Raw genomic sequence first — 23,332 nt, 5'->3', positions numbered from 1 at the left:
CCCTTCCAAAAACTTGTCTTAACACAATTTGGTGCAGGTCCCAGACTCGCAGTTTGCCTGGTCTACTCTCCTTCCAGGACTTTCTTACTGTGTAACCGTTCCATGATTTTATATTTTCTTCGCTCAACCATTGGGTCCGCGACTCACTTTCACTTGGTTCTTTCAACAATTGACTGGACGTTCCAGTTCCTCTGCTCGGGTTCACCTAGTTGATGTAATTTTCCTTCAATGGTGTGCCTTGTACGCCATGAACTGCCGTGATGTCTCAACTCCCCTTTCTCGGCCCACCGGTTTCTCCTGGCTGCTTCTGCATTTTCTGCGATCTGCAAATCTCCAAGCGGCTTGATTCCTGCTCTTACAAGCTTCTTGTCGGCTCTCCAGTACCCTCAATGCCTCGGCCTTTGTTCCACAGCTTTCACTGCTTTTGGCCTCTGCGCGGCGAACCTCTGGCTTCCGAGCCCCTCATGATGGCACCTCCAGGAGCTTCTTTGTTCCCCGCTGCAACTTGCTTCTTCTCGGTTTCCCCACGCCTGCGTCAGGGGTAGTGGTTCTCTCCATTTCTTGACGATTGATGTTTTTAAACATCCTGACATCTATCGGGTTTCCTTCCAAAAACTCGAGCGCGTCTCTGGCTTCCCGGCTTCAGCGCTCTGCATTGGTCTAGTGCTCTTATTTGTCTCAGTCATTCTACTACAAGGTTATGAAAGAGCCATGTTGTCAGTACGGACTGGATGTTCTCATTTTATATTACAGTATGCCATACAGGATTGGGAAATTAAGGGGTTGGTGCCATACCCTGAGTGGAAAGGGGGATACCATGTTTCAGCTAGCTGGTCCACCTCCCTCCCCATATGGTCCTCCCTCAGACAGCCACCCACAGAGTCAGGACCATATGTGGATATATTCCCTGGAGAGGCAGTGATGACGTCATTAGATTCATCACAGCACACTCTCTTGCATTTGCGCAATGTCATCTAACGTTTTATATAGTGTCCCCTCACGTATAGCTTGCACCGGCAAGATGTACACAACATTGACCTCTAAAGTGACAGCCAATTTGGCACTTTGATCATAAAAATCATTTCTGCAACTGATAGGATCATCCAGTGCCTGGTGAGCAGCACATTTGATGATAACAAACCGCTTGGGCAACATTATGGCATCCAACAATGCTAGCACATAATGACTATTTTAGTGGGTGTACCAGTTGAAGTCATGAATCCTCCGTGTTTCCAGAGCTGACCAAAGTCATGGGCTATGCCAAAGACGTATCTCAAATTGGTATAAATATAACAGATTGCTTAGCCACTGCTCGACAGGCTTTCATAATGGCCACCAATTCGGCCACTTGCGCTGATGTTAATGTACCGCTCTCCACTAATTCTCCTTGTGCACATACTGAGTAATCCGAAACCACTTGGCCATTGTGATTTCTGAAACACGCCCATCAAAGAAATACTTGTGATCTGGGTCTAGGAGCAGTACATCAGAGAGGTCTACCCGAGGCATTAACAGATAGTCCGTAATTGACACACAATGTGGAGTGGAATCGTGTGGCTCCCCTTGTAATGAGTTGGTAACAATGACACTAGGTTTAAGATCAAACAGCGATTCAAAGGAATATATGAAGAATTTAACAATAGCATTTCATATTTGCTGGCCCTTGAAACTGACATGTGCCGTGTTCTAGTTTTCAATAATATTGATACTACTGCACCTGGGACCGCCACCTCTAACAGTGATGCTAAAGCAAAATGTTTACTTTGTTCCACTTCCAGAGCTGCTGCAGCTACTGATCAGAGATACGGCTTCATTCCTGCCGCAACAGGATCAAATTCTATACTAGAGTATGCTACAGGTCCGTGATGAATCCTGTTTTTCTGGGTAAGGACTGCTAAAGCAAATCCTTTCCGTTCATGGCAATACAAGGTAAATCCCTTTTTGTAATCTGTTAGATGTTTGTAATCCGGTAGACCTAATGCAGGGGCTTCAGCTAATAACTATTTTATTCTTGTGAAAGCCTCTTCAACCTCTGGTGTCCATTGTAATGGTTCAACAGTATTTAATTGGGAGTAATCTTGTAGTGGCTTAGCTATCTCAGGGAATCCCGATATCCACTGCTGGCTGTAACCCTCGGCCCCAATAAAAGCACTCATTTGCATTATGCTCTGTGGCTTTGGTATGTTGTAAACTGTCTCTTTCTGGGAAGCCGATATCATTCGATATCCCTTCATAATGTCATATCCTGTCATGGTGCAGGCACCCAAAACCCTGAAACTGGTGGGGCCATCTCAGACTTTGGCCCACTTGGGGGCTTATCAGGCCCCAGCCAGGCACACCTGGACTCAGTCCTGGCGCCGCTGGCGCCAGGCTCATGGAGGTGTTAGTTACATAGTCCATTAACTTGGCTCTGAGAGGATGAGCCATTCAGTTCAGGGTGTGGCCTGGAACTACTTTACCTGAGAGAAGGGATACGGAGAAGAGGACTATTTTCTTGGAACTACTTGCAAGGCTATTTAAACCGCACCCAAAAATCTGAACACGCTTTGCGTTATTCTGCACTCCTGCAGCGTAACGCTTACCGTGTCAGATCAGTTCTTGCTTCCTTCTGCCACGCCCATCCAGAGTCTTCCATCCATCGGCACCTGCGAACAGAGAATTTCCCACGGACCGCCGCATCTGCAGAACAGAACGAAAAGCACCCTCTCGGGTAGCTACTCACCCTATCGGCCCGCTCCAGGAACTTCATCGGACAATTCTTCACTCAGCAGCGCCCCGCAGCTCGACACCGCCACACAGATCTTCTATTCTTCTACCTGGACTCGCGCCGTACCTGCTGAACAGAAAAGGACAAACAGGTTAGTCGCATGTAGCAAAGGAAAGCTACAGAGGCGAACATTTGCGCGCCCAGCACAGCGCTATACTTACCGGTTAGAAACCTGAGCATCATTGTCAGGACGGTCATCCATCATCCGAAGGTCGCTTAACGCCGCACCTGTAAGACAATAACGGACATTAGTTATCTTGAACAGAAAGACTTAAAGGCAGTCATTCCAAGCAGTTATTGGAATAGAGACTTACCTGCTTACTCCCGGGCCTTCCACTTCAGCAACTTCCTTCGGATCAGTGACGTAACTCGATCCAGGAAAGACTGTGAGCCGCGCCCCTGCCAGAGTGTGCAGGACGGAGAGCTCGCCCATTAAAAAACAGTGGCTAACATCTCCTGAAGCAAGGACTAAGGGGAGACGCAAGCTAGCATCACCAGCCAAGCAGAGCAGCATCAGGACAGACAACACCCTACGCACACGAGCACGCCCCCGTGGAGACCAGGTGAGCGTGACATATCCCAAAAAGTGCACCCCAAGGATGCATAACTGTAACTTCTTTGTCAACACCTCAGGCCCTTTCTCTGCCAATGCTGTTAGCAGGAACTTAGTATCTTCTTTGCAAGCCTTGTATTAGAGAGGCAATTAACAAATCATTGACGTACTGTATGAATACAGACTTTCCTGGTTATTTTATGACATCTAAATCATCTTTCTTTGACCGTTGTGAGAAGAGGGTTGATGACTCTGTATACCGCTGGGCAAATGGGCCCACTTATACTGGACCTCCCAATGCAAAATCGCAAACAAATACTGGCTGGCCTTATGTATGGGAATTGAAAAGAAAGCCGAGCATAAGTTGACCAACATAAAATGTGTGGCTTCTGGTGGAATACATGACAATATAGTTGCTGGGTTTCGCAGGAGCTCGCCCATTAAAAAACAGAGGCTAACATCTCCTGAGGCAAGGACTAAGGGGAGACGCAAGCTAGCATCACCAGCCAAGCAGAGCAGCATCAGGACAGACAACACCCTACGCGAACGAGCATGCCCCTGTGGAGACCAGGTGAGCGTGACAGAACGCAAAGCATAGACAAAATTCTCTACCTGGGTGTCATGGAAACCTCGGAAACTGATCAGCTAGCTCAGCTTTTGGAGGAACTCAGGGCCACGGTCCATTCGGCTAGACAGGAAACCAATGCCTTACGAAGAGAACTGATTGTAGCCAAGGAGCGCACTGACGATCTCGCCAGACAGCTGCTCCAGTCACAGGCGGGGCAGACACCGCTACCCAGGGTGGGGTCAGCGGTACCCCCCGCATCAAGCAATCCAGTTCAGGTGGTCCTCCCAGGAGCTGTACCCTTGGCACCCCCAGAACGATTCGCTGGGGATCCGAAAAGGTATGCAGTGTTTATGAACCAGTGCCATCTACATTTTCTTTGCAGGCCAGGAGCCTTTCCAAACAACCAGTCCAAAGTGGCTTTTGTATTTTCATATCTTAGCGGCAGTGCTGCTGACTGGTCTGTACCGGTGGTCAGTCGGGATGATCCCATTTTGCGAGACTTCCAAAGATTACAATTGGATATGGAGAAGCTGTTTGCCCGGCGTTGTCAAGGTCAGGCATTAGATAATGAGCTCTTGTCTTTGCGTCAGGGCAATCAGGATTTGTTAACATACATCGCAACTTTCAACAGAGTGGTTGTGGAAACTGATTGACCGGACGACAAGAGAACAATGCTTTTTTAACGTGGTCTGAGAGGGGAGTTAAAGGACGTTTTAGCTCAAGTAGTGAACCCGCACAGGGACTGTGCTGAGTACATAGAGTTGGTAGTCCAGCTAGATCACAGACTGCAGAACCATAAGGCAGATCGTGCTAGAATTGATTCTAGAGTATTCGTGCACCCCAAGGAAAATGCCTCCAGGTCCACCGATGTGTCAGAACCCATGCAAATCGGGGAAGTACGGGGGCCGTTAACCAAGGCCAAAAGGGATAGGAGAAGACAACAACAGTTGTGTTTATATTGTGGTTCAGCCAGCCAAATCTCAGAGAATGCCCAGTGAAGCCACTCAAAAAGGCAGTAGGAGTCGCTGGTAAGGTTGAAACAGAGTCTGAGCTGAAAAACTTCTCCCTCGGCAGGCGTAGAGGTCCGCTTGCCGAGCGAAAAGAAGGACTCCCAGTCCTCGCACCTAGTTTTGCCTATGGTCCTTATAAACCACCAGTCAGAGCATACATCAACAGTGGAACCATTGGAAATTATATGGATAAAGAATTGGCTTCAAGGATGAACCTTTCCCTTTGCAAAAAGGCAACAACAGACTTAGTCACCACAGTCTATGGAACTGAAATAGCTTCGGGACCGGTAACACACTCTACGGCTGAGATGACTCTTTTGTGCCAAGATGGTCATCGGGAAACCATAGTGTTTGATATAATCAAGGCCCCACAATTTCAGATAATTCTGGGTATGCCATGGTTGAAATCACACAATCCTTGCATAGACTGGTGTGCCAAGAGGCTGACCTTCTCAGTCGACTGTGTTCAGACTTGTTATCCAACTAAAGGACCTTTGGTCACTGGAGCGACAACGATCATGAAACCAACCAACTCGCTACCTCTGGTATATCAAGACTATCAGGATGTATTCCAAAAGGATCAAGCCAACATACTGCCCCCTCACAGGTCGTATGACTGCCAGATCGACCTAGTACGAGGAGCACCGATTCCGTGCAGTCGAATCTATGCTCTCACAGAACCCGAGAACCTGCATTTGAGAAAACATTTAGACCAGTATCTGGCTAATGGTTTCATCCGCCCATCCAAGTCCCCGGCGGCCTCACCGTTATTCTTCGTGCCTAAAAAGGAAGGTGACCTTAGGACTTGCATCGACTACCGCGCATTGAATCAGGTCACTGTTAAAAACCATTACCTGTTGCATCTGATTCCTGACTTATTGGATCAAGTTAAAGATGCCTGGATTTACACCAAGTTAGACCCCCGCGGAGCTTACCACCTGGTGCGGATCAGGAAAGGGGACGAATGGAAGACCGCTTTCCACACTAAATACAGGCTATTTGAATACCAGGTGATGCCTTTTCTCCTTTGCAACGCCCCAGCGGCGTTCCAATATTTCATGAACGATGTTTTGCGAGAAATGATTGATGTGTATGTCGTAGTATACATCGACGACATTCTGGTATACTCCCGTTCAGAGCAAGAACATGTGAAACATGTCCGAGCAGTTTTGGACAAACTTCGACAATACGCGCTATATGCAAAGTTGGAGAAATGTTTTTTCCATGTCACTGAGGTTGAGTTCCTCGGATTTGTTCTAACCCCTCATGGTGTGTGCATGGATTCACGAAAGGTGGATGCCATTCTCAACTGGCCGTCGCCAACCTCAATTAAAGGAGTTCAGAGTATGCTCGGATTTGCAAACTTCTATCAACGCTTCATTCCAGGATTCTCGCAACTAGTGCACCCCATCACCACTCTGTTTCACAAAAACAAGCGTTTTCAATGGTCCGAAGAAGCTGAGAAAGCCTTCCAGGAACTAAAACAAAGATTCATCTCAGCCCTGATCTTGAAACTCCCTCGTCCAGATCTACCGTACGTGGTCGAAACGGATGCTTCCAGTTTGGCAATGGGCGCAGTCCTTTCACAAAGGGATCCCGAAACGGGTCAAGTGCACCCGGTAGCCTTTTGGTCATGGAAATGTATGGCTACCAAGCTGAACTATGCGATTACGTACAAGGAACTGTTAGCCATCAAGGCGGCCTTCAAAGCCTGGTGAGATTACCTCCTCGAAGCTAGACACACCATCACAGTAATTACCGATCATCGCAATATACAGTACTTGAAGGTGGCAAAAGCCCAATCATCTCGTCAACTCCGACGGGCATTATTTTTTGCGGAGTTTGACTTTGTAATTACCTACCGACCTGGCTGTCGAAATGGCAAGGCAGACGCACTGTCCCGTATAGGAGTAGACGAGGAAAACGCTAATCCCGACCCAGTGCCTATCATTCCTGGTGAGAAGAGTCTAGGGATTACTATGTCTCTAACATTAGAAGACGTTCAAGAGAGTATCTCTCATCTCATGGACTCCAACACCCTAAAGGATTGGCCGACCAAAAGTCCTCACCATTCGGTCACTAACCAACTACCCTATTTTCGAGGACGTCTCTATCTACCCAGCAGAGAACTTCAGGAAAAAGTAATCTCACATTACCATGACTCATTAGTAGAAGGTCATCCTGGAATTACAAAAACTGAGGCCAAGGTCAAACGACAATTTTGGTGGCCAACATGGCGTAAGGACATCAAGCAGTTTGTGCTATCCTGTGGAGTTTGCACTCAAAACAAGGCCCAAAAGAAAAAATCACCAGGTCTGCTTCAGCAATTAGACATTCCACCAACGCCTTGGCATTCACTATCTCTTGATTTTATAACAGACCTTCCTCCGAGTAACGGATTCAACACAATTTTAGTAGTGGTGGATTTGTTTTAAAAAATGGCCCACTTCATCCCGTTAAAAAGACTACCCTCAGCTTCAATTCTGGCTAAAGAATTTCTGGAACAGATTGTCCGAATTCATGGATTCCCTTCCATTCTGATCTCAGACCGTGGCAGCCAGTTTATCTCACGCTTCTGGAAGAAGTGTTGCGAGTTAGCTCAAATCGACGTAAGACTTTCCACCAGTCACCATCACCAAACCGATGGTCAAACAGAGAGAACAAACCAGACCTTGGAGCAATATATCAGGTGCATGTTACATCAAACTGAAGGCAGCTGGAAGGATGTTTTATGGATCACCGAGTATGTCTATAACAACTCACTCCATTCCAGCACAGGTCAAAGTCCCTTCTATACAATCTATGGGTTACACCCACGAACTTCCAACCTTGACACGCCACAACTTCTGGAAATGCCAGCTGTGAAAAGTTTGCACTCTACCATCTCCCAAGCCTTCAAACAAGCAACAAGTCATCTAAGGCAGGCTAAGGAAAGGTACAAGAAATCAGCCGACGCACATAGAAGTGAAGCTCCAAGTTATCAGGTTGGGGATGAAGTCTGGTTGGCGTCAAAGCACATACCCATTAAAGGGCCTCGTACCTTCAATCCCAGATATTTGGGTCCGTATACCATCAAGGCCATAATCAATCCAGTGGCTATGAAATTGGATTTATCCGCGCACATGAAAATTCATCCAGTGTTCCACGTCTCACTTTTGACACCGGTGCAACCTGGAACACGAGTTGTGAAACCACCGAAACCTTTCACAGTGAACGGAGAACCCGAGTTCGAGGTTAAAGAGATTCTGGACTCAAAAATCACCAAATCAAAACTCTTTTACTTGATAGATTGGAAAGGGTACGGACCGCATGAAAGATCATGGGGACCTAGCGAGAATGTACATGCTCCACGGTTATTGAAAAGGTTCCACCGTAATCACCCAAACAAACCAGGACCAATGAGTGGTTCAGCCATTAGGGGGGCCTTGGGGTGGAGTGCTGTCATGGTGCAGGCACCCAAAACCCTGAAACTGGTGGGGCCATCCCGGACTTTGGCCCCCTTGGGGGTTTATCAGGCCCCAGCCAGGATCACCTGGACTCAGTCCTGGCACCACTGGCGCCAGGCTCATGGAGGTGTTAGTTACATGGTCCATTAACTTGGCTCTGAGAGGCTGAGCCATTCAGTTCAGGGTGTGGCCTGGAACTACTTTACCTGAGAGAAGGGATACGGAGAAGAAGACTATTTTCTTGAAACTACTTGCAAGGCTATTTAAAACGCACCCAACAATCTGAACACGCTTCGTGTTATTCTGCACTCCTGCAGCGTAACGCTCACCGTGTCAGATCAGTTCTTGCTTCCTTCTGCCACGCCCGTCCAGAGTCTTCCATCCATCGGCACCTGCGAACAGAGAATAACAGGAGTTATTTAAGCATCGAAGGCCTTACCTGCAGTACATCCAGATCTCATCTCCTGCTTTCCCAGGGACCGCCGCATCTGCAGAACAGAACGAAAAGCACCCTCTCGGGTAGCTACTCACCCTATCGGCCCGCTCCAGAAACTTCATCGGACAGTTCTTCATTCAGCAGCGCGCTGCAACTCGAAACCGTCACATGGATCTTCTATTCTTCTTCCTGGACTTGCGCCGTACCTGCTGAACAGAAAAGGACAAACAGATTAGTCGCACGTAGCAAAGGAAAGCTACAGAGGCAAACATTCGCGCACCCAGCACAGCGCTATACTTACCGGCAAGAATCCTGAGCATCACTGTCAGGAGGGTCATCCATCATCCGAAGATCGCTTAACGCTGCACCTGTAAGACAATAACGGACATTAGTTATCTTGAATAGAAAGACTTAAAGGCAGTCATTCCAAGCAGTTATTGGAATAGAGACTTACCTGCTTACTCCCGGGCCTTCCACTTCAGCAACTTCCTTCGGATCAGTGACGTAACTCAATCCAGGAAAGACTGTGAACCATCCCCCTGCCAGAGTGTGCAGGGCGGAGAGCTTGCCCATTAAAAAACAGAGGCTAACATCTCCTGAGCAAGGTCTAAGGGGAGACGCAAGCTAGCATCACCAGCCAAGCAGAGCAGCATCAGGACAGACAACACCCTACGCACACAAGCACGCCCCCGTGGAGACCAGGTGAGCGTGACCGTGACATATCCCAAAAAGTGCACCCCAAGGATGCATAACTGTAACTTCTTTGTCGACACCTAAGGCCCTTTCTCTGCCAATGCTGTTAGCAGGAACTTAGTTTCTTCTTTGCAAGCCTCGTATGAGAGAGGCAATTAACAAATCATTGACGTACTGTATGAATACAGACTTTCCTTGTCATTTTATGATATCTAAATCTTTCTTTAACCGTTGTGAGAAGAGGGTTGATGGCTCTGTATACCACTGGGGCAAACGGGCCCACTTATACTGGACCTCCCAATGCAAAATCGCAAACAAATACTGGCTGGCCTTATGTATGGGAATTGAAAAGAAAGCCGAGCATAAATTAACCAACAGAAAATGTGTGGCTTCTGGTGGAATACATGACAATATAGTTGCTGGGTTTGGCACCATGCGAAAGGAAGGTATCACCACGGCATTAATAGCACGTAGGTTCTGAACAAAACGATATAAAACTTTTTTCGGGTTTCTTTGCAGGAAAAATAGAAGTATTACAAATACTGCTGGCCTGAATGATTATTCCCTGACTCAAAAATTATTCGATCACTGGGGTAATTCCTTCCTCAGCCTCAATTTTCAAGGGATACTGGGGTGTATGGGGCAACCATTTGAAAGGATCTACTTTACTCCTTACTGGTTCAGCTGTGTGTATATATACTACTTCATTGTCATGGGTGGCCGAAACAATTAATTCCTGTATGTCCTCCAACCACTGCTCCTCTATCTCTGTTACCCTCCTCCTTCTGTATCTACCCTTAGAGAAGCCATTATTGTCACTGCATTATTTATTTATTTTTGCATTTTTAAAGTGCTCACAAAAACCGTGGACATCGAGGCGCTGTTACAGGAATAGTTTCTTTGCGTAATTGTTTTTTTGTCTTAGTTGGGTATTTATAACACGCTTAAATGCCCAGAAGGTTCTAAGCGCGGACCCGGGGATCGAACCTGTGTTACTTCGCTTTGTCTTGCTTCCAAGGTGAACACGTTGCCGCTGAGCTATCCTCCCAGGAAAACACGCGGGCACACCTAGAAAAACCCTGTCCAAAGTGCATTATATAGTGCATCTCATCTTCAACAGAAAACCTCTTACTAGCAGATTCCCGGGAGAAGTGGTACTTGAATTCAATGCATGTTGATCAGTAATGGGGCCGAATGTGACGGATAGTGGTTATTTTACCTGGGGTTTTACCGTGGTATTCAATGTTCCTACTGTTCTTACTGTTTCCCCAGATGTGGGGACATGTGAAAAGTTATTCATTCGTAAAGCAGATCGGTTTTCACCCGTATCTACCAGACATGGTACTCGTATTCCCCGATCCTGGCACTGTACATAAGGACCCTCCTGGTTAATCTATATCATCAGTGCTTCCAAAGTCTCCTTCAGATTGTCAGTACCCAATTAGAGGCACCCCTTTCCCTTGTGATATCTCCAGGATAAAAGGACTGGAGTTTGGGTTTGGGAATGGGGACGTCTGGCCCATGGGCACAGTCAGTCCCTAGAATTGTCCATCCTGTGGTTGCATTTGTGTGTTACTTGGGCCAGTTTCCCCGGGCATCTGTGGTTTTACTTGCGGTCTGAATGGACATTCATTTTACTGATGGCCCTCCTGCTTATAATAATTACAGATCAATGGGTTTGGTACCATTGATCTAGGAGCCTGCTGGTTATTCCAATTCTCCTGCACCTGGTAACCCTGTCCTCCCTACGCCTGTTGTTGGTAAAACTATCCCCATTGTCTCAGTTGCATCGGCTGCCCCTGTATTCTGCCTGCTGGTTCTGATATGTCTGCAGGGCCTTTCGACCGCCCCTCTGCCTAAAGGTCGGCCCCCTCTTTGGCCTTGGTCCCCCTGAAAGTTTCCTATTCCCTGCTGCTGCCCCTGCATTTGTCCCTGAAGACTTTGCATCTGTAATGTCTTAAGTTTATTATCAAATGTCTCCTTATATTGGCAAGAAATGCAATGATTTGCCACCATCTCTAACTCCACTAATGGTTTAGTCTGCCATCCTATGCACACATTCTTAAGCTGCATTTATACTTTCAGGAGCAATCCTGCAACAGAAGAGTTGGCTATAGCTTCCTGCACTGTATGTCCCGGTTTTGTAACAACTGAGTGCACAATACCTTCAGTCTATCGAAATAGTTGGCAGGTGATTCGCTCTTTTTTTGTTTACAATTCAATAATTTTGCCCAATCAGTTTTTCTAGGGCATACCTCTGCAACTGTCGTCACTATCCTATCCTTCGCCTGCATCAGGGCATCCCCTGTGCCAGGATCAGTGGCTGGCCAACCCAACCATTCCAGTAATCGTTATTTTACTTCCGGTGGCCTAAGCTGTCTCATAAATTAATTCATATCTGCCCACGATGGATTGCAAAAATGCATTATTATCTGCAATTCCTCCACAAATTGTTGCGGTTCTTCCCTTGTATTAGGGAATTCATTAGCTAATGCACTAAGATCTCTCAGTGTCCATGGTACATGGACTATCATTAATGCCTGTGGATTTTCCCATCTCCCTGTGCAGCCGGTTCTTGTCTAAGTGGAGCTTTAAATGTATGTGAATCCCTTCTCTATATCATCCCTCTTCTTGTTACTGAGGGATTGTACGCTGGTGGAGGTGCCATGAGCAGTGGTGTTCCACGTGGTCCCCTCCACTCGGCCTGGGATTTCTAGTGCTGTGGGCACTATCTGGGTATTTTCCTCTACGATTGCCCCTTCCGCTAGTTGTCATCTGTCCAGGTTGGCAGAAAAATCAAGTATGTCCTCTGGTGTCACACTATCCGGATCCTCTGCCTTTCCTGCATCTATCAATCCCTCCTTTTCTAATATCTGTGGGCACATTCAGCCCCCCTCAAGTGCTCTCATACTCCTACACAATTGTATTTGACTTCTCAATTGGTCATTAATCTCTCTTAATCCCTTGACTCTTCCTTCATCTCTTAGAGTTGTGGCCTCTTACAACCACGTGGCGAATGCTTCACATTGTACTGCTGATATTTTCACACCTTCCTTTTCCAATGTCGGCTTAGGACTCCTAGTTTATCCAAGTTAAACGTTCCCTCAATCAGGAATTGAGTCTGTCTGTTTCGTCATGTCAAATAATGCCATGAGTCCAAAGAAATCACAAGACGAACTGTTAAACTGTATAAACATATGATGGGCGGGCGACCACTTTGGCGGGTTCCTCCACCTATTTTGACTGTTGTTTGCCCATTTTACTGTCCCTATTTAAGCCTGCTTTCACTCCTCATTTGCGCCGTTACCCAGGCCCCCGTGCTCCACTCATTCTTTGATTCCACTCCTTTGCGGTTCAGAGAGGGGAAACAGATCAATAACCAAAGACACTGTGCAGTGGCCCTGATAGGGATAAGGGCTCTCAGCATGCACTTGTCCACCTGTCCATATTTACTAATGGGCTTTGCCCTTTCCCCTGACCCGTTACTTTTAATCAATACCTGTGCATTGTGCCGGGCTTCGTTCCTAACCTTGATATTGATGTTCATCTCTGGGTAACAAATAGATCACACCGAATTTATCACAGTTGTAATACATGCAAACACTACTAACAATGCTCCAAACCCCACCTGGAATCTCCACCCATTTCAGCATATCCCCAAAATACATCACATCCCGCGTTTTCCATTCCCTGGTCCCGAGCGGCACCCTCGTTTCCCTATGCAGCTACGCATGCACTTCCACCAGTCCTGATCTCCTCCTCCGGAAGCTCCTATGGAGATTTTCAAGTAGGCATCCTATTTTTTCATTTTGGATGCTCGTGGGGGTATCCAGATGGAGGCCCTTGGGATCCAGTGGTTTACAGAGTTGCGTGATAGGTCCAAGTCACAGCACCATCTATGAACAGAAAAATCAGACAAAAGGACTCAAGAGTCGTATCGGAAATTGACAAAGCAAACCTATGTTAATTATTTGGTTGCAACCATTATAACCCAATAGCATCCTTTCACCACACCGCTCAAGCTAATAACCCAACCACCTCTTGCTCACCTTCCCTTAAGTCCCCTGATTGTCTTGTTTCCTTACATTGGTTGTACATCGTTTTGATATCCTCACCCTCCTATTATAACAATAGAATGCATTGTAAACAATCATAGTCTTTCTTCAGTTCCCATCTATCCTGCTGGGGCTGCGTGGTTCTTCACTTCCAGTTCAGTCAATCTGATCTGACGATATCCAGTGTCCTCGTCCTCAGGAGAGGGTCGTGTGGCCAACGCTCCATGACACACATTCGGTCGAGAATACAACCCCATTGTCCAAGCAGGTTTAGGCCAGTACAATCCAAGAAGGAGGTACAGGTGGCCTTCACCGAATCCACCCGAGAGCTTCCAAAAGCATTCTCTCAGCAGTCCATTACCGCATGCCCGTTTCAGTAGACGCTCTTGGGTGCAAGTATTACCAACAGCCAATAGGCAGGGGATCTCCCTATCCAATGTCTGTTTCTAAAAAGAAAAGGAAACTCTCAGGCACATGTATAATTATAACACTGTAGGTATAGAATACTGGACCTGGACTTCTCCCATATCATGGTTTATTTACCCATTATACTCATAGCAAATCAATAGCCTTTATGGCAACCTTTTACAGTACAAACCAGATTCCCCCTCCCTTAGAAGCCATCAGTGTTAACAGTACAATTCCTGTTTCGAGAAACCGGTTTCTTAACTTGCGAAAGTAGAAAGCTGGTATTTCATCGTTAAGGATCTCTTTGTAAACGTTCGAAGGGCAGGGGTCAGTTGGAGAGCTGGATTTGTTGCTAAATTTCACCAATTATTTAAAATATGGTTTGGACAGGGTTTCAATCTGTCCATCAATGGGTTGTAGGCTGAAAGTCAATGATCAGGATTTGAACGTTGCTTCCAATTCTTTTCCTTATTGCAGCGTTGATAGCTTGTTATGTGTCTAGTACTTTACTTCTGAAATTGTTTGTGATTTCATCACATAGTTTTTTAGGTAGGTGAAAGTACTTTGCTGTAGAAAGCAGGGTTTCTCGTCTCATTAATGATTTGATGAAGTTCTTTCTCTGTATGAGGTATATTATTTTCGATTCTTTCAGAGTAGTAGTTTCATTGCTTTAAGGATTTCTGCTTTGTAGTGGTGAATCTGTCTTTGGTAAGTGACCTCGTCTTGTGGTTTGTAGTGTTATTTCACTATGATCAAATTCACTTGCACTGACTCTTTGTCCTTTTTCACTTTGCCTGGAGCCCTCGCAAAATGAAGTGATTTAATCAAGTTCTACGTTCCATGAGGCATCACAACTTCTTCTTTACATTATGATTTGTAGTGTTTCCACCATATTTTCCAAGTATTCGATTTCTTTTTTTCAGTGTTCATAGATGAAGTGTGAACCACCTTGCTGAAGTCTTTTTTTCTGTCATTGTGATGCACGTTATTGGGGTTAGTGTGTTCAGTTCTTTTGTATCCCGTTTTTCTATTGTTAGAATTATTTCCAGTATTAGGAGTTCTGGTTAATTGGAGTTGGTATTTGTCACTTCCATAAGATTTCCGGGTTTCTCCAGGTTTAGAGATTTTGAGCTTGTCCTGGTGGTGGTTGTTTGTGAGACGGGAGTTGATGCATTGGTGTGTTGATAGTAAAAGTACCTGAATGGGAGGTGGTGTATTGTTATTAGGCCTTCTTCCGAAACTATATCGTTGAGGGTGTGGTCTACAGTGTGTGTCGCTCCTTTGTCCATTTGTTTGAGATGAAAGCTGGCCATTTAGGAGCTCCAAGCTTTTGGGTGCTGACTCTGTTTGCTCCTTGAACCGCATATTGAAGTCTCAGAGGACCATTAGATGTTTGTGTTGTACTACTAGGTTAGCAATCAGGTCTGCAAAGTTTTCTGAAAAGGTTAGGCTGCCTGGTCTGAAAATTAGTAGGAAGGAGAGGTTGATTTGGTGGTTGAGTGTGAGGGTTGAGTGTGAGGTGGACCATGAGTCCTTCACAACCCTGTAACGAATGTGGCATGATGTTGCTTTCTAAAAAATAGTAAAAGTACAAGTGTCCAAAAGACAATATGCCTCAGACACGTTTGCTGGTAATTCGGAGGTAAATCAATTTGTTTACTGTCACGTCTGCTTGGTCCTGTGGAGTTATCATAGGAGTATAAATGGTGGAAAGGGTGGGGCGGGGGAGCATTGATCTCCATTGTTGGAGTCCATCGGACTTCATGACGGCTTTGATGAAATTATCACGAGTGGTAATTCTGCAGTGTAATTCTGACGATTTTTGGCATTAAAGTGGAGAATCTACCTCCACTTCAAAATCAAACTCTGGATTTGGTGGTGCAGCAAAAACAACCTAATTTTGTTACCTGTGAAGGCATCACAATCAAGACACACACACACACAACAGATTCAAAGTTCAAACAAAAACTCTTTATTAACTTAAATGTCAGAATGGTTCTTTATTAACTTAAATGTCAGGATGGTGTAAGGCCTAACTTGCATTATACTAAAGTGGGATTTCCATACCTAAATAAACTAAGGATAGTCTGAGTCAGTAAGTTCAACTTAAAAGTCTTTCTGTGTCCAAAACCTATGCTTGCCCTCACAACTAAAGCTAAACAATGTGTAGGGATGTCAGCAACCAACATAACAGTGTTAAACTAAAACTCTGAGCTACCTCCAGCACCAGGCTTTCTTAGCTCTCTTCCCCAAGTGCAAACAGTTGCAACCGAATGACATTGGGTATCCCTTCCCCAAGTTCAACACAGCTCCACCAAATGGTCTCAGGGTTCCCTTCCACAAGCTCAACACAGTTCCACAAAATGGTCTTGGTGTTCCCCTCCCCAAGTTCAACACAGTTCTCCAAAGGCTTCAAATTCACAGTTAAATCCACTGGTTTGGCTTGCCTTTTCTTTCTGTAACTTGCACAACGTTTAGGCCGACCAGCCTCAGCGTCTTGTCTCCTTTCAGTTAACTCCAAGAAAGGGTTCCTCGGTCTAGGCGCAGTTGTCGGACCAGATAGTCCACCCACCACAGGTCACGCAACCGATAACCCTGGGCACTTTACAACAGTTCATACTTTCTCATAGAACTTCCTTGACAAACACTTCCTTTGTGCATCTGTGTTATAGGTCCACATATTCTTTTGATGAGCTTTAATGGCCTTTTGCCTTTATTAACATGTGACTTTCACACACTTTCCTTCATGGTATTTCTTCTTGTTACCACCTTGCTTCCACACTATCCAATAGTGTCTTGCTTTCTGCGCTTTTCCACTTGGTTTGCAAATGCTGTTTCTTTAACCTTGTCTCGTTCACAAATGCTTTTCATGTTTCGTTTCATTCATCCAATATTCTCATATCTTTTCAGCATTCAAACTTATTCATGCTTGGCACCTTTTTCGGTATTCAATAATCCATCTTTGGTCTTTTGACCCTTTCATAATTATTGAAAAAAACGTATCTCATGCTTGGCAAATTGTTTGCTATTCAATAGTTTACTTTTCCAGTCTCCAGACCCATTTATCTTGCATTCCAGTTTGTTTGGCCTCCGCCGTCGCCAACACCATGCCCTTACAGCACCCCGGCCTGAGTGAACCTTCCCCTTCACTCACTAGTGTGTGGCTGCTCCCCCGGATTCACTGGTCTCCTTCGCGAGGTCTCCTTTGCTCCCCTTTCTCTCCTGAGGGTCTCCGGCGAGCAGCGCTCGCTCTGGTCTTTCCTGCAGCAGTTGGCGGCTTCTCAGTGTTACCCACTCCCAATGGGCAACAAACGGCAATTGGCCAAGTCCAGCTTCGGACTGTCTCGCAGCCCACAGTGGCTTCGACATCTTCCTGGCTTATCTTCTCTCAGCGCCCTTTTCACCCGCACATATGTTGTCTGCTCCACCTTGGATGGCCGTGCTCTCCAGCCCAGCTGCTGTCTGTCTCTGCTGTTTCTTCCTCCCTTTATACGCATACAACCAATTAACAGGTTGCAGGTGTGAACACTCAGGGCCTCATTCCGAGTTCGGCGCAAAGGTATACCGGACACCGGTAAGGACACCGGTGCTGGTAATCCCTTTGTGCCCTATTCCGAGTTCCCTTAGCGGGTCCCTTCCTTAACGCCTGGTTTTACCAGGCGTTAAGGACGGGGCCCGTTAAGGGACTTTAGAGCTAATAACGAGGGCGGACTTGGTACCGGTATTGGAGGTAGTAATGGCGCTAATAGCGCCATGATTACCTCCAAACTTGGAATGAGGCCCTCTGTCTCACTTACCTGATCACAATCATTGGGACATGCCTGACCCTCACAATACTTATCTGGCCTCTTCCTCAGTAGCAGAGTGGTGAAGTGAGCTATTAGTGTTCACTACTCTCAGTCGCCTCTTCCTCGTCCCCGGTGGTATGAGTGTGGAAAAATTAGGGGAGATGACTCATAATAGCCCATAAAGGAGGGTAAGGTTGGTTCTTATTAGAAAAGGGGGGATACCATGTCCCATCCTTGGACACCTGACTCTTCCCAATAAGTTGCTTGCCCCTAGTAGTCCTCCCTCATGTAGCCACCCCCAAGGTCAGGAATCAACGGCCTCTGCCTTTCTCTGGCCAGCTAATAGAAGGATATGTGGGGGAAAGAAGTTAGGTCTCCCTCAATTCCTCACATACCTCCAAAAAAAAGTGGTGGCAATGGAATTTACTCCAAATTGTATGGTCATGTCAACCTTTCAATGAGGCCAAATATGATAGAAAGGCTTGCCACTATATTCAAAGAAATGTAGTAAAATTATCAAAAAAAACATTGTGAACAAATGAAAGTCTTCATGCTGTATTCTGGGACTGTAGTAAAAGTTCAAACTGTCTAAAGGTTATTGTGAGAGACAGTGTGACTTAAAGATGCATTCTGGGAAATGTAGTAAAAGTGCCAATGCATCAGAAAGATAATGCAAAAGAAAGGGAAGGTTGATGATGCATTCTGGAAATGTAGTAAAAATGCAAAAGCATCTAAAAGACACTCCAATGGAGAGGCTTGATGCCGCATTCTGCTTAATACTGCAAATGCATCAAAGGATTGTAAGATATATTATGATAGAAAGGGAGGCCGATCTCCGCATTGTGTGAGTGAAGTAAAAGTGCCAAACCATCTAAAAGACATTGGGCCTAATTCCGATTTGGCCGCTACATGGTAAAAGTGCTGGCAATAATGTTTACTGGAACTTTTATCAGACAAATACAACATTGCCGATAGGGGGTTAAGTATTTACCTCCAGCTAAGGTCTGGAGCTAAATCTGCCCCCTAATGGCAAAAAACTGCCTGTATTACCGCCAAGGCAGGTAACTGCGGCAGATTCCGCCCAGGAGTTCTATGGGATTCCATGGAGTGGGGATTTACCACCCTTAGCGGCACTTGTAATCTGCCAGTAATTCTGGCAGACTAAGTGCGGATAACAGCAATCCTGTTTGTCGGTATTCCGGCAGATTTACCGCCAGAATACCGGCAAATTTATAATGAGGTCCATGGTGAGAGAAAAAGAGGCCTGATTCTGGGTAATGCAGTAAAGGTAGAACAACATCTGAAATATATTGGGAGAGAGAAAGGCTTGATGCAACCATCATGAGACACCAGAATCTGGATCTTCGCCCCTCAAGGAAACTGCGCTGGAAGTTACCGTGGCAGGTCAGGGAGCATCAGGTTCTGTGGGCCACACTTCCCAGCGTTCTGTGTAGAAGGCTTCAACATGCACAACGTGCAGTATGGTGGGGGGGGGGGTGACACGCTGGCCATGCGTTTCCAAGAAGTAAAAGGAAACCGAACCGGAGAAGAGGTGCTTCTCAATGAGCTGCAGCAGTTGCGTGAAGCTTCTTGGTGAGTTTCGTGTTACATGATTCTGGATTCTGACCCTGAGCCATGTTTCAACATGGACTCTTTTGGGATTTCCCAACTGTTTTGGCACTTAGATGCTGCTGTGTACGAACTCCAGCTTTGGACATTGGCTTTATTGTTTGTATTTATATTTGTATGTATTTGTTTATATAGCGCTTTCAACCAAAGCGCTTTAAATTAAAACAACAGAATACATAGAAGTGCTTCGCCCTCTGGATTGATTTGACACATTTTGAACTGCCCTCGATCTTCCTGGTGGATTACCTGCGGGATTTCATTGGACTGTCCTAGCTCCCTGATCATACCCACTCCATGGCTGGTAAGATTCCAAATATTCGCTTCCTCACATTTTTCAACTCTGGATCACCTCCTTTTCCGCATCAGGTATTGTTACAGGGTTGTTCTATATAGTGGAAGAGGGTATATTGTTCTTAAGCATCTCCTAGTGTGCTAACATACATTCCTCTTTCTTCCTTGCAGCCTGTGGTGAGCCACCCAGTTCTCCACCTGATCTTTCATCCAATTATGTGTCCTCCCAGTTCATTCTACGGGGGGGAGGGCTACAGAATTGGAGGGGGTGAGGGGGTATTTATTTTCATAACCTACTTAGGTCCAGCTTCCAAGTCGCGTCAGCTACATTCTGGGAATGTAGTAAAAGTACCTGGGCTACTAAAAGGCATGTAAATAAGAGACCTTTAAGTTGAATTTTGGGAAATTCTGTAAAATCCCCAAAGCGTCTAAAAGAAACAGTGAGAGAAAGAGAGGCCTGGTGCTGAATTATTGTAAAATGTAGTATATAAGTATCAAAGCATCCAAGGGACATTGCGAGAGAAAGAGAGTAGTCACATTTTCAAAGTGCCCAAAAGACACTGTGAAAGAGAATGTATGACCTACGTTTAAGCCCTGGTATTTTTTATCCTGCCCCAGCACTCTTCCACACACATGCCCCCAGGGCAGAGAGGGACCACTCCTGTAACCACCTCCTACCAGACCGGCTTGAAGGGTAATAAACAAACTGTGGGGACAAATAAGTTGTTAAGGTCCACAAGAGGTGGGACACAAACCTGAGTTCCCTGCTGAAAATAAGGCATAGCACACAGATGGGGAGGGCTTAACCCCTAAAAACACAGGCCAAGTATCCTTTCCTATACACGGATCCCCGACCCTCTATTCTACCCTCACTCTAGCTACCCCACTTGTTAATGAAGTTTGAGAATAGCCCTTGCTGGACAACACCTTGACCTGGTGGGCCTTGAGCAGGCCCCGCAACACTTCATCCTTGGACTCCCAACATTACAAAGGATTACACATGTTTTGTAATAGTCCACACACACTTCTTTCAACTTACTATTGGCAGCTGCATTCTGCCCTAATTATTTTCTATCCTTAGTCCAGAGAACAGTCACTGTCTATCTACAACTTGGGTTTTCTTTGGGCCCACCCGGTGTCGAAGGCACAAGAATCACTCCAACTCTCTGAGGAACGTCAAGGGTTCTGTAATGGTCCCTTGGGCTGTCCCTCTCTTTCTCTTCTTGTTGCTAACCTCCTCCCTAACCCAGGTGTCCTTAAATCCCAGGTTAGTGGCTACAGAATGTTGACCCTCCCCTCCCCCCACTGTCTTAAAGCTGCCTTTTACTCAGAATGGTGTCCTAAAAGTCATCTCTCTAGGCTCCCTCAGGGACTTCCTTACTGCACGCACTGTATCCAATTTGCAGTGTTCTACGGGGATAGGTGATGTGCTTTGCAGACACATTTTTCTTAACTGTCTTCGAGCTACATTGCTCAATCTCCACACGTCATTTTTCTCACACCTTTTCTATTCTATCCCTGTGGTGTCACTCATTCTTTATAGACCTTACCTTTGCCCTTAGATGCTATTCCTCGCTGTAGTCTGCACTACTACCCACTGCACACAACTACTATTCCCTCCTTCACACTACTACTACGCCACATTACTACTCCCTCCTACACTCTATGACTGCTTCCTCCCGTTCACTACTACTCTGTCCTCTACACTAATAGTACTCCTTTCTCCACGCTATTACTCCCTCCATCACACTACCACTGACCCCTCCTCCCCACTACTACTGAAGCACCCTTCTTTAACTCCCTACTATATAGTTCACACTCACTCCTTACACTACCTATTCTACACACAACTGCCACACAGACACTTCCATTCACACAGCAGTACCACTTCCACTCAATAATTAATACCTCACCTTTTCGAAAAGACCCCTCCACACTCTGCCCCTCCTTCCACCATATGCTGGTCTGCAGGTCTGCCACATTCACCTCCTCTGACCTCACCCGAATAACCAACTCCTCCTGCGGTCCCACTTAATAGCCCACCCCGTCTGTGGATTGGCTCGCTTTCAACAGCCTATCAAGCTCCATTTTCTCCGTCTGCAATGATGTGAACATGGAAAACATTACAAAAAGGGGTTAAGCCCCACCAGCTTCTTCCGTGTGGCTTTGCCACGGAATAGACTAGTTCATGCTCCCAGGGACGGTTATCTAGGTAAAGTGGATGGGGGAGTGAGGGTGATGTCCTCACATCGTTCGCTGGAAGTCATGTGGAACGGACAGTCTCTGCGTGTGCGTCAAGGACAGTGTCCCTTCGCTGTGTGTGTCTCTCTCTCTCTCTCTCTCTGCTGCTATCAGGGCCCGGCAGAGCTAGTGTGCCTCGGCGATGCAGCTTCCTCTCTGTCCTTGGCTTGGTTCTCTGGTTCCATAGGGCTGCTGATGCCGTTTGGTGATGGTTGACCTTTCACAGTATGGGGCGCAGGCTCAGGATTCCCTTGATGAGGTCCCTGCTTAGTTGCTGATTTAGATGGTTGTTTGCTAGAAGAAAGAGAGAAAGACTGGCATGCATCTTGTACTGGAGACATGGTTTATGTTAGTTGTGGACCGCAAAAAAACAAGCACAAGACGGGTAAGAATTGAGGCCTTCTCAACTGATCCCACCCTCAGGGTTAGGGCTGGCCCTGTATTCCTGCTTGCCCGACAGTCCCCTGGGAGAGAAGGGTTCCCCAACCTCCTGGTTACTAGCCTTGTCAAACACTTCCACCCTTTCTCCAAAGTTCTCCTTTTCACCCTGTCTGCTGGCTAACTTATCCTCCTACACAGGGGAAGAATGTTTGTGACCCTTTTACTCTCTAGAGGGAGAAGTCAAACAAAAGGAAGCGTGTCTCAATAAGCACCTCTTCGTGGGAGGTCTGGCATGACAATCATGGCCAAGGTTAGTTGTAGCCCCATGATGTTTATAAAAATGCTTGCTTTAGGGTACAAGTCAACATCTAAGTGAACACATATTATAGGTATCAGACAGTTAGGCTGAAGTTCCTCTGTAGTCATCTCTGATTGCTGTTTTCTTACTGCCAGAGTGAGTTGAGGAGAGGTGTGGCAGGAAGGCCTAGGACCAGCATGGAGAGGTGGAATTTCTGGTCTGTTTCTCACGCTGTGCATACTGCCCAGGGTACCGATTCAGCACCCCTCTCCTCTTCATGAAACAGATCTGCCAAGTATTCAGGCTCTGGGTCTTCCTTGTTCCACCGGACTTGTCCCCCGGCTTCCAAATAGGATCCGGATTCCATAAGGAGAAGCCTGATCACCATTGGTTCTTCCTTAGGCTTCTCTGTACAGAATCTCGCTGTATCCTTTTTTCCAACATGCATACTATCTTGCGATCTCAGGACGTGGCAAGAGTCCTAGTTTCCTGAACTCTGGTAGAGTTGATGTCACGGGTTTACTCTCAACAGGATAAGCGATGTAGACCTCAGATAATTATATAGTTGGGCTCTCTTCTTTTGCTCGACCCAAAGGTTTATTTGTCTTCTTCAGTCACCCGCTGATAACTCTGGCATACATGGCCCTTTGATGGGCATCAGCAATTTGTATAGTGTTTTCCAGCGTCAGCTTGTGTAGTTGCCAGACTACACTGTCAAGGTAAAGTGGTAAATAATCTGAGAATTTGTCTAGGACCAGCATGTCCCTC

The sequence above is a fragment of the Ambystoma mexicanum genome, chromosome 4q, assembly GCF_040938575.1.
Source record: "Ambystoma mexicanum isolate Mex_15411 chromosome 4q, UKY_AmexF1_1, whole genome shotgun sequence".
NCBI classification, from domain to species: Eukaryota; Metazoa; Chordata; class Amphibia; order Caudata; family Ambystomatidae; genus Ambystoma; species Ambystoma mexicanum.
Note: the sequence above shows the minus strand (reverse complement) of the source record.